General features: G+C 43.3%; 1 long non-coding RNA gene across 3 annotated transcripts in view; it reads right to left on the reverse strand.

The window, feature by feature from the left end:
- The window catches only part of LOC309671721, a 144,716-nt gene extending 136,390 nt beyond the window's left edge, over positions 1–8,326 (reverse strand). For all 3 annotated transcript variants that reach the window (XR_014269177.1, XR_014269178.1, XR_014269179.1), the window contains exons 1-2: positions 8,264–8,326; positions 6,590–6,742 (exon numbers count right to left, since the gene is read on the reverse strand). This is a non-coding gene — a long non-coding RNA (uncharacterized lncRNA). The remainder of the gene's footprint in view (positions 1–6,589; positions 6,743–8,263) is intronic.
- Positions 8,327–8,676: the final 350 nt, after the last annotated feature.

The raw sequence follows: 8,676 nt of genomic DNA on the forward strand, positions 1-8,676 counted from the left end.
CCTTTCCCTCTCCCCCCAGAAGGGTGGGGGGAAAAGGGAAGAGAAAAAAAGAGAAAGGGAGGAAAAAACCTCCTGGGTTGAGATAAAGACAGTTTAACAGAAACAATATCAGAAAAAAAAAATAATAATAATAATAACAACAATAAGAATGACACAGGGCACTCTCAGTGCCCGGTGAATTGGCATTAGCACTGTCCCAAACAGTGATCGCAGATTCCTGCCCACTGGCTAACCCCCATTTATATACTGAGCATGAGGTCTATGGTATGGACTATCTCATTGGCCATTCCATCCTTCTGCCTATGCTTCTATAGGAAGCTGAAAAAGGGTCCTTGAATAGTGTAAACATCACTGAGCAACAACTAAACCCAGTAGTATTGTTGACAAACAGTAGGTATTATTGACATTCCTTTCACAGCTATCACTAGAAGGAAAAATTAACTCCTTCCCAGCTGAAACCAGGACACCTGCTGATGGGCACATAATCGAATAGGGTCTGGGAACAAGATGAAAAATAGATAGACATCATCTTTACATGAAGTTTATTTCCATAGGAAAGGAAACAAACTAAACAAAACTGTACTGGGTAGGATATTTTAATATGTGCTTTTATGAGGCCCCTTTGGAATCTAGTCTATATTACAATCACAGTGAGATGGATCAGCGTACAGCATCTCATCTCTTATAGTTATTAAAAATCAGGGGTGAAAGAAAAGGCAAGCTAATGGGGGCTTTGTGTGGTGGTGAGATAGGGATTTGTGTTAGAGTAACTGTGGTTTCTCCTTGTAATTTTATTTGTGCTGTTCACTTAGAAAATACTCACTGAGTACTCCCTTATGGCTTCTCTGTACAGTTTGCGTTTCCCACTCTCTCAGCATCCAGCTGCTAGACATATGGGGTAACTAACACAAAGGCTGTTAAAATGTACTTTGCATGCATGAAGGCGGAATTATGCCACTTAAACTTGTTTTCAGCTAGGCTCTAAATTTGTACATGCATGCAAGTGACTGTGTGAAGTGCTGCGTAGTCTCAGGCCAGCGGACCGCCCTACTCACTGGGTTTTATTCACATCTGTAATTTTGCAAAGAATTCTGAATATACGCACTGCTGTTCAGTATTTAGGACATTAATGAAGGGTAATGGTATGCACCGTCATAAGTTGGTAAGGACGTACAGGTTTAAACAAGTCCAGCTGATTTTTCTTCCAAGTGAGGCAAGAGCATGTGGATAGCGATGCCTATGCCTACTTAGGCATCAGGATGAGGAAATGGAGGGGAAAAAAGCAAAACAAGTAACCACGTATCTGTTTAATGAACTACCAACCCCAAATTTCACTGTATCATTATATCTTTTTGCTCCAGAACAGCATAATACAACTTTTCTCTCAAGTAGTGGACCTAGTCCAGGTCTTTTATTCTTCCCCTACAGCTGAGAAGATTTCATCCAAAGTCCAAACAATTTAATACCCTCTTGGGCAGAGACATTATACTAGAGAAGCAATCTTCAAGCCCTGTCTTCTTTATGGGAAAAAAAGTGTCTTTCGCTCTCTACATTACCCAACCTGAAGAAATGTATATGATATCAATCAAAATGAAAGCAAGGTAGTTCATAATTTGAACGTGTTAACAGGCCAAGGTGACCTCCTTCCTCATGAAAAGATGAAGAGGCTTTGAGGTGGACACAAATGCAAACGAAACCTTAGTTAAACTCATTCAAAATGCCTTTCAAATTCTTAAGGGTTTGCTGGCTTGACTTGGAAAATCACTGGGCATTTCAGCATCATAAGACTCTCAGGAATGCTTGAAGACATTTCAAAGGGAACTGATATTTCCAGCAGCAAAATTGAAGAGAAATGTCACGGGACTGCTCCATTCTTGCAATAGTTTCAGTCCCATTTTGCTGGAGAAGAGCTATAGAGCAGACTTGGCTCGAGCTTGGTGGTGCTGCTTTCATGAGGTAGCTGCATTTCCAGCTGGGTGTCGTGGCTGCTATTTCAATCACTTTAGATTCAAAGACAAGCTGGAGTTCACCACAGGTATTCAGATTCTTAGCTCTCTAATACGAAGTAGAACAAAACTAGCAACGTTTTTACTGCTGGGAAGGCTGGTGAATGCAACAAAAGGTTTTTGTAAAATTCTTTGCTTTTTATTTTATTAGGTATTTCTTTCCTTTTTTTTTTTTTTTGAATGTATCTTTTCAGGTTTTTTGCAATTTAAAAATGGAGCTTTTCCTTTAAAACCAAAGAAAAGGCTCTACCTTGGCTGTCTGCTGGGTCAGCAAGAAGGGCAGACATGAAATCTCACCAGACCCACCTGAACTGGGGCCTGTGCGCGTTGTTAGGAAAAGCGAGTTGTGGAGAGAGCTTTCTCCACCAGAATTCCCCATAAAGGGGAAGCGAGAGCTGAGCCAAGCGAAACTGACAGATAAACAGCTGGAAGCGGGATATGGGGACAAATCCTCCCAGCCTGGGAGATAAAACTCCAGCTGCTCCAGCCCCCTGCGAGCTGCGAAGCGATCCCTTCGCTCAGCCTTCTTTCTCACTCCCCAGATCCTGGGAACGACGGAAGGGTGTGTGTGAAGAATGAGGGGCAAAAGGGGGTCTTGGGGGAGGAAGGGTATTAGCAAGGGAACAGGAACATCTGTTGGTTGTACCCAGGGTCTTCCAAGCAGACAGACTGTGGAAACTGGTGTGCATCCGGGGCAGGTGCCGGAGGGCTGAAGGACTCTTCCAGTCTTCCAGCACAACAGGCTGTTTGCTGCCCATGTTGCCAAGAGGGTGGATGGGATCAGCTGGATGATAACCCAGTGGTCCTTCTGGGTGCAATTCTGCTCGGGGGAGCAGTAGCCCCGACTCCCGCAGCTGGAACAGGCATTGCATTGCTCTCTCTCAATTAACCAATTTGTTTCCTTTCATGTTGGGTCAATGAGTTACAGAGTATTTCAGCTTTAGTGGATACAAACTAATTAAGGGTGAATGAACCAGCAAACATTCATCGAAGTTTGGATTCCTCACTGAAGCGCTGGGATAGCTTTGGTATCACATATGTGGGGCCTCATTCCAGGAGCACTGAACCTTCCCCTGGTCAAGAAATGTCACGAACAGCATCTGTGTACTGTATGTCACTCCTCTCTAACGAAAAGCGCCTATGCCTGTGTTCTCCATTCAAAGCGGCAACACATTCATAACCATCAACAGAGCAAGAATGCCCACAAGATGTTCTTAATGGGAAAATAAACAGGCAACACCAGGGCTTTTCTCGGTGACTCCAACTCCAGGCACTGCAGTCAAATGTTATGTTTAATACTGCAATTCAAATCTTTGTATCTGATGTTAGCATTTGTTTTTGAACAAGCTGCCAAGTATTCCCGCAAGCTCTGGTCTCGCTCACCGCTGACAGTGAGACACCCCTCTGGAGGCAACACAAGGCATTTGCAGTTCAACATCTTTTTATCAGAGGCCATCTGCTTACCAAGTACGAGACTCCGCGAGGAAATATGTCAGCCTGGATGGGGGGTGTGTGTCCATTTTGGCAGCTGTCCCACAGAAGACATAAATCCCAACATGATTCAAAACTCCTACAGAATACAGCTAACCAGCTACCTTGCTTGCCCTGTTCCCGAGGGCTTTACTTGTATAGCCTTTTTCATAAGAAGAAGTTGCCATGTTGTCATCTCATCATTGGCCAGTAAGTGCTGTGCAACCATGTTGTGCAAGGTAATTGAGAGCAGTTTCATCAAGAAAAATATCATGTACGTGTGTGTTGGACCCATCTTACTATGAACGGTTTCATCTCGGTGGGAAAGGCACACAGCCTTCATTCATAAACACTAAGTTTACTTAGGTGGCTTTGAATAAATACATTCTAAACAGGCCAAGCACATGCGTCTGGCTCAGGACGACATAACAGTCTCCAAAAAAGAAGAAAAGCTCGATGTGATTGTTATTTTCAGGTTTTATAACAGCAACACTTCAGAAGGCATTTAGCAGGCAGGTAATATCCAGCAGTTTCAGTCTCTGTTTAGCAAGCCATCTGAGCATTTTTGACTTAAAAAGACATGGGTACTGACCATGTTGAGTTGTTTTTCTCAAAACTTGGTATGTGGTTACATACGCCCTGAGGAATTGGGCTGTACCTTGTAGGGCACAGGCTCAGAGACACTGTAGTCCTAGGAGTGCAAACTGGTGAGTGGGCATCATGTGTCCGTATGTCCACATCATCAGTTTTATCTTACTACCACACAGCAGCAAAAACAGTGAACAGCTTGCACTTAGGCTACAAAATCTTACTGTCTTCGCAGCAAAAAGATAAAGGACTTTCTAAGAAAACATCCATACTTCCGTGGCCAACCTGTCTTCTTACTATTGTTGGTGCCACTTCACCCCAAAAGCAGAATGAACACATCTGGTGCGTGCCTGTGGCTGCCAAGGGCCGGTCATGGTCTGGTAGGAACATGCATGAGCTTGTGCTAAGAGTATGTGCATCCCATTAGGTTTTTTTCCTCCAATTTTCCCCAAAACTTGTTTAAAGTCCCTGTGGGGCAAAGTGGCTTTGCCTATAAATAGTGTTTTTACGAGGGAAAACGGGGGCTGCAATTCTGCCAATTGAACAGAATAACATCAGACCTATCTGCAAGACTCAGTCCTAATATGTTGAAGAGTAAGTACTCAAGTGAGCTCCTCAACTCCAGGATTAGAAGATGCTATTTTAAAATCATTTGTACTTGTTTTCTTTTTTCTTAGGGGATCCCAACATTTTCCAGGAGCAATTACCCTGAAGTCAATGACTTGGGCAATACTGGTAATGGTTATGAGATTCTGGGAGGCTATGAAATTTGGCTTGGCTTATTTCTGCTTCTTATTTCCTATTTCTGGAATTATAGGTTATTTCTGTCAAGAACATAGTCATAGTCACATTATCACAAAACAGGAATGCAATTGTTTAACACATCCCTAGTTTTCGCAGTGTGTAAAGTTAAGTTGTTTTTCATACCACCTCTGCCACATAACGCAGATGTTGTTGCTTTCAGCATTGTCTTCGTTATTGGAGCACAGCTGAAGAATAATTTTAGTCCCCTATTTTACATAGTCTCTTTCATGTGCTATTGCTGCAGCCATCAGCCAGACAAGACATTTGACTAAGCAAACTGTCAGTGTATTTCACACATCCCTGGGAGACGAATAAAATCAGATTCCAAGTTTATGTATGAGATGCCTCCAGTTTGTTCAGTTTTATGCCAGACTTACTTTCCTCATTAGTTGCCCTTTTGTTCCAGTTGGGAGATTTTTGACAACATAACTTTTAATCTGAATATACTGAAATCTTTCTCCAAAATAGAAATATTTCACACAAATGTCTCATGTTTTATGACATCCACAGATTTCTTTTTGATTTGTTCTCCTGAAACGCCAGGATTCAAGGTACCTCACCAGCTTGCCTGTATTACCTGTAAGATGCAAGTGCGCATCTATACTGTAAATCTTAACACACTTTGTATACGCACGCACACAGAAAAATGTTGGAAAAATACAGGCTAGAGAGCTAACTGTTAACTTCTGATCTGGCATTTGGTGCAGCGTTGGATTTTCCTGAGGTCCTGTTCTTACGGAGGAGGGACTTTGTTGTGCTACACAAATATGAAGCAATGCACTTGAAGGATAACAGGATGGGTGACTGAGGGCTGCATCTGTCCTCGCTGCAGAGCAGTCTGTCCCCAGGACACCAGCATCCCACCAGTAAGGATTTTCTCTACACCATGACCAAGAACAGCTCACTTAAAAGACAAAACACTTAAGACTTTCTGCCTGGGTGAAAATCAACCATGAACTGGAATCTCTGGAAGTCACTTAACAGACTTTGTAATTTGTATGAGAAATGATCTGTTTCAAGAGATTTCCTGCATGCAATTCCCCAGCAGATAGTGCCAAAAGACGGCACTTACAGCACTTCAGCATCTTGCTTTCTGTTTGAAACCAGTGAGTACGGGAATATGGAAATGGAAGCTAATTTTTAGAAACATGATCTGAATACTTCTGAAGCTTCAGAGCAATGGATGTGTATACATTCGGGGAGAGGAGAGGGAAATCTATCTCTGGTTTAGGTCTCACGCACCAAAATGATCTAGATAGGAAATCAAAGGAGGACATACAAAGAAAGGGTGTTCCCTCCCATTCCGAGGGGCTGAAAGACTGGGAATGTGGCAGTTCACAGCTTATTGCTTCCTGGCACCCAAACTCACAAATGTGACAATAATGCTGTAAGGATAATCAGTCCAATTTATGCTCCAAGTGTGAAATGTCCAAATCCCGCACAACAGGGAGCCTTTCATCATTTCATCTGTGTTCAATGAATGCAGAGAATAATTAACAAAATGAATGAAAAGGCTTTGGACTCGATTTTAATCCACCTCTACCCAATGGTAATAACACCACAATTCATTAAGCATCAGATGCACGTTAGTGAAACACAGTGGCAACTTAATTCAGCTGGGAAGGGCATACCCCTAGGGAGAGCTGAAACAAACAAGCCCATCATTTCTCCATAGGTGGTTAGCTTTAATTACACTTCTCAAAACACAAATTTGTACTCACCTTGAAAGAAAACGTGAGAGAACAACTTCTTAAAGCGCCTTCGAATTGTATTTCAAGATGGTTTCCTCGTCCTGAGCAAGTTGAAACAGTAGGAGCAGTGGAAATTTTGATGGAAGGGAGTTCAAGCTCTGGAACAATGTATTCAGGGGACCTCTGCAATAGTCAGAACAGAATTGGCATTATCTTTAGGGAATATTATTATTAAATTTCACAGTTTCATTTATTCCTCTGGATCGTTCCACTCTTGCCCTTGTCACTTCTGATCAAGTGCTCCTTCGTGTGTTTGTTTTCTCATTTATTAAAGGCCAAGCAGTATACTGTTCACCCAATTGCATGGGAAAACACAGAGTGACAGCTTGCTGTGGGCCTTGGGATTAAATGCTGTATCCTGAAGTTTCATTTCCTTGCAAACCCTTCTATTAAAGCAATACGTGGGAAGGCTGAGCCAATTTTTCCTTTTCTCTTCATTTTCCCTAAAGGTTTGCTTAGCGTCTTTAGCTTAGACAAAATCTAGATGGAAAACACTCGTGTGCTCTGGTTCTTGTTTTCTTGGTAAAATATCTTGGAACTTGGCAAGTGCAGGGGCTGAGGGGAGAAATTAATTTAACTGATATCCTGCTCAGTTGGAATCCTGTCTACTGAGGTCTCAGTTTGCAATTCCAGTACTGTAAAAATTGGCCATTACAGAAATTGCTTATTAATTTTCCCAGGGTTTTGTGTTGCACCCCTGACTTCTTCAAAATTCTCGGGGATACTATGTAAGGAAACAAGGATGCAATACTCCCAGGGTCTGTCCTTGACTCCAGCGCTGACTCACTCCTCAGTTCTCCGAGAGACAAACCTCCTTCTCTGCCTTGGCCATAACGTGCAGAATTGAGGACACAGAGTAACTGTTGTCCCCAGAATAGTACAGACACCCTATGGCTGTTCCAAGGAGGGAAAACTATGCTTGAATAGCCGTCCTCATGTCCCGCTTGTTTCTATACAAAAGACATTTGTGACTCGACAGCAGACATAATAGATGCTTGTCACTGCTGGCGTTTCATTTCAGAGAAAGCTGTCCCCCTCTGCTGTATCAGCTGAGAAGGCAGAAAGGTGGGGAGCCCACTGCTTCTTGCTCTGCTGAAAGTTGGAAGAACTGGGCAGGCACCAGGGTGCGGGGAACAAATTGATCTTAAGGTATAAGCTGCTGAGGGGGCTGTGCTGTCACCCCCAGCTGTGTTGGTTCCATACATTATGACCCCTGCAGACCTGGCCTGAGCAGTCCCTTGTGGTCTTCTTCCAAAGTAAGAAGGACTGTAGGGAGAAACTCGCACCAGCCCAGCTCTGAGCCATCAGCGCTTGTTCCTACCCAAAAGAGGAAGCAGTGTCCTGTCTGCTTTATCTCTAAAGCTGACAAGTTCCATGTAAATGAGCGAATGTAAGAGTTTATTCCCAGAGAATAAATTCCCTTAGAGAGGAAAACTGGACATGCCCAGGAGAACCCACATTACCCGAACTCCATCTGACAACCCCAACTGGAAAAATCCCATTTTGCCCAAACATCTAGCTATTATCTTGCTTCAAAAACTTGGGGGAGGCTGAGGAATGTTCTATGTCACTCACCCAAACCAGCCATTGGACTCCATTTTGAGACTCATGTTACTCAAATTGTATCGATATGCCATAACTAACCTGAATGAAGACATGGAAGCAGAGTCCATAACAGATCAGTCACGGCAGAGATATCCTTCTCTCATCGCACTCCTCGCACAACTCTGCCATCAGAGAGACCTTTCCACCGCCGCTCCTCTGATGCAGAGGGCACACCAGGCAGACTTCAGCTACCTTCTCCAGAGCAACTGGCCAGGTCTGGTGTTTGTTGTGAAGGGGTAAATCGTCACCTTCCTTGTTCTTCCCACTGCTACATAAATCAGGCCTTCTGTGGCAGCCATTCCTGGAAAAAGAGTGGTGAGAGGTAAATATCAGGGAAATGGACACCCTGGTGCTCTGGGTCTGTGACCAGACATGCGGGGTGTTTCTCCACCAGCTTTAATGGTGACAGACATTTCTGACACTCGTGATTAATCTTCTTGTTCTGATTCTGG

This window comes from Vanellus vanellus (assembly GCF_965231255.1).
Source record: "Vanellus vanellus genome assembly, chromosome: 4".
In the NCBI taxonomy this organism is placed as follows: domain Eukaryota; kingdom Metazoa; phylum Chordata; class Aves; order Charadriiformes; family Charadriidae; genus Vanellus; species Vanellus vanellus.